This window comes from Panthera pardus, unplaced genomic scaffold (assembly GCF_024362965.1).
Source record: "Panthera pardus isolate Hobbes unplaced genomic scaffold, ASM2436296v1 HiC_scaffold_2, whole genome shotgun sequence".
NCBI classification, from domain to species: domain Eukaryota; kingdom Metazoa; phylum Chordata; class Mammalia; order Carnivora; family Felidae; genus Panthera; species Panthera pardus.
The window spans coordinates 44,098,796-44,102,320 of record NW_026526765.1 but is presented as its reverse complement, the minus strand read 5'-3'; the positions used below and the strand labels follow the sequence as shown (position 1 = coordinate 44,102,320).

The 3,525-nt window shown below is 49.6% G+C and overlaps 1 pseudogene; it reads left to right on the top strand.

Annotated features, from left to right (window-relative positions):
• The first annotated feature begins 307 nt into the window (after positions 1-307).
• LOC109275814 (bcl-2 homologous antagonist/killer-like) lies at positions 308-1,256 on the top strand (annotated as a pseudogene).
• Positions 1,257-3,525: the final 2,269 nt, after the last annotated feature.

The window sequence follows — 3,525 nt, the reverse complement described above, 5'->3', positions numbered from 1 at the left end:
ATTAGAAAATAAGAAGGAGGGGCGCCTGGGTGGCTCCGTCAGTTAAGTGTCTGACTTCGGCTCAGGTCATGATCTCACGGTACGTGAGTTCCAGCCCCGCATCAGGCTCTGTGCTGACAGCTCAGAGCCTGGAGCCCATTTCGGATTCTGTGTCTCCCTCTCTCTCTCTCTGCCCCTCTCCTGCTCGCACTGTCTCTGTCTCTCTCAAAAATAAATAAAACGTTGAAAATTTTTAAATAAAAAAAAAGAAAAGAAGAGGGTTAAAAGTCAATGAAGCATCCATTTCAAGAAGCCAGAAGAGGGCCAAGCTGGGGCAAGCAGAAGCTGCGTCCAGACATCGGGACTGCACTGATACCTCTTCCAGAAAGCTGGGCCTGGGTACCTGACCCCCAGGAGCAGCCGCTGGCCCCTCAGGATCTCTGGCCTTGGCCCCGTGAGCCACCCCAGGCCTGGGCGAGGGTCCTGGCAGGCTAGCGCTGCCCTCCACTGGGACCCAAGAAATGGCATCCGGGCAATGTCCAGGTCCTCCCAGGCAGGAGTGTGAAGAGACTGCCCCATCTGCTACTTCGGAGGAGTAGGTAGCCTGGGACACCGAGGAGGTTTTCCGCAGCTATGTTTTTCACCGTTGGCAGCAGGAGCAGGAGGCTGAGGGGGCAGCTGTGCCTACTGACCCAGAAATGGTCACCTTGCCCCTAGAACCTAGCAGCACCATGGGGCAGGTGGGTCGGCAGCTCGCCATCACTGGGGACAACATCAACCAGCGCTACGATTCAGAGTTCCAGGCCATGCTACAGCGCCTGCAACCCACAGCAGAGAACGCCTATGATCTTTTCACCAAGATTGCCTCGAGTCGATTTGAGAGCAGCATCAACTGGGGCCGAGTGGTGGCTCTCCTGGGCTTTGGCTACCGCCTGGCCCTCGACATCTACCAGCACAGCCTGACTGGCTTCCTGGGCCGGGTGACCAAACTAGTGGTCGACATCATGCTGCGTCACTGCATTGCCGGGTGGACTGCGCAGAGGGGTGGCTGGGTAAGTGCCCAAGCGTAGGCAGCCTCCTCCCTGCTGCTGGGGCTGCCTCTCTCCCAGCCCCACCCCAGTCCTGGAGTGCCTGTATGTGCCGTCAGCCCCTCTATCTCTGTCTCTTGGCAGGTGACAGCCCTGAACTTGGGAAATGGCCCCATCCTGAAAGTGCTGATAGTTCTGTCTGTGGTTCTGTTGGGCCAGTTCGTGGTACGAAGATTCTTCAAATCATGACTCCCAGAGGGGCCCTTTGGGGTCCTAGCTGAGACCCTTGCCTGGGCTTCAGCCAAGCCTTCTCCCATCACCCCCCCTCCCTTACAGGGGTCCCCCTCAAGAATACAGAAGCTTTAGCAAGTGGGCACTCCAGCTTTGGGAGGGCCCTTGCCTGGGGGTCAGTCAGGCTGCCAGGGGTGCCCCAACATTGCATGGTGCTAATGGGCCCCCTCTCTGGGCCCCATCCTGTCAGAGAGGGGGTATAGCCTTCTTCCTCAGCTCTCTAGGACACCCTCAGCCCTATCTATTGGACACTGGGGAGATTCACAACTTGGGAAAGCAAGAGGCTGAGAGTCACTTCTCCCCTCAAAATTTTTAACGGTTATATCTTTATGTAATACCCTTGGAAGGACCCTCCCCCCACCCATTCCCACTGCTCTGCCCAAGCCAGGAAGTCTGGGGTGTGGGGGTTAGTAGACTACCCTGTGTTCCCCAGGATTCAGCTGTTCTAGAAGATCAGAGCTTGATTGCTAGGCCTGGAGCCCAGTCCTGGCCCTTCCTAAGCTCTCCCCCTGCTCCCACTCCCCCCCCCCACCCCATATCACATTTACAGTGGACTCGCAGGGATTCTGGGCCTCGGTATGGGGTAGAGATGAAGTTGGGGGCACGGACCAGGGCTGTCAGAACCTCATCAGCATCCCCCAAGCCCGCCTCCCAAGATCCTCAGTTCTCTCCCTTCCCCTCATCTATTACCACTTAAACCCAACCTATTCACTACAAGTGAAGCCCACCCTGCCCCCATCACTCCAAATAAGGAAGGAGGGGTCTTGGGTAAGTGGAGTGCTGAGGTTCCCTCCTTGCCCAGGTACAGAGTTTGGTTTGTTATTGTCAGGGAAAGAGGGTAAGGAACTCATCTTGAGGTTTCTGAGAAAAGAGCTGTTAACGCCACTAGGAACCCCAGGGTTGGGATCTTCCCTTACGGCCCGGGTACAGTGTAATCTGGGGGTGTGGATGGGGAAACTGTGAGTACTTGAACTCTACCATGACCCCCACTCTCCACACTCTTCACCTGCCTAAGCCCCTCCTGTGGGTGGGGTGGGAATGCCTTGTCTATCTTGCACAATCTAGAGGTTTGGGGGTAGATTAAGCCACATGCAGGGAGGGGATGCAGACAGAGCCCACTGGCCAGCCCCCACCTTCTGAGTGTGTCTGAAATAAACTGCAATCTCTGAAAAAAAAAAAAAAAAGAAGCCAGAAAAAAAAATTAAACAAACAAAAAAATGCGAGTTGAGAGCAAAAAGAAAAGGAGGGAAAAGAAAGAATAGAAAACAAAGATACATAATATAGAAAACATTTTAAAGCTGGTTATTTGAAGTGACCAAAAAAATGGCTGATCCCCTAGAAAGAACAATCAAGAAAAAAGAAGCACAAATTATTGTATGACAAACAGACAAGAAGACATCACTACAGATTCTAGAGACTAACAAAGTAGGAGGATTATGGCAATTTTATGCAAATAAATGTGAAAAATCATATTAAATGGACAAGTGCCTAGGAAAAAAATGCAACTTACTAAAACCACTACAATAAGTATCAATCTTAACAGCCCTATATCTATTAAATAAATTGAATCTGTAAATAAAAACTTTCCACTAAGAAACCTCCAGAAAAAAAAAAGTTAGAGAGGGGGAGAGCCAAACCATAAGAGACTCTTAAAAGCTGAGAATAAACTGAGGGTTGATGGGGAGTAGGAGGGAGGGAAGGGTGGGTGATGGGCATTGAGGAGGGCACCTGTTAGGATGAGCACTGGGTGTTGTATGGAAACCAATTTGACAATAAATTTCATATATATATAAAAAAGGAAACCTCCAGGCCCGTATGGCTTCATCAATGAACACTTCCAAACATTTAAAAAAGAACTAACACCAAATCTTCTATAGATGTTTCTAAGGAATAGAAAAGAGAAAACATTTGCAACTTGTGAAGAAGCTACCACAATCTTTATACCAAAACCTGAAAAAGACATTTTTAAAAAGGAAAGTTATAGGTTAATGCCCTCTCATGAACGAAGATGACCTCGTTTAGCCAAAAGCAAGCAAAATAAAAGTAATCGAAATTAGAACAGCAGCTACCTTTGGCATGCAATGACTGGGAGGGAATGTGAGGTAGGCTTCGAGGGTGCTGGTACCGTTCTGTATCATTGTATTGATAGCATCCATTTTATGAGTAACTTAACAAAACTTATGCACTAATACATGTGTATTTCCATTTTAAATGGTTTTTAAATACG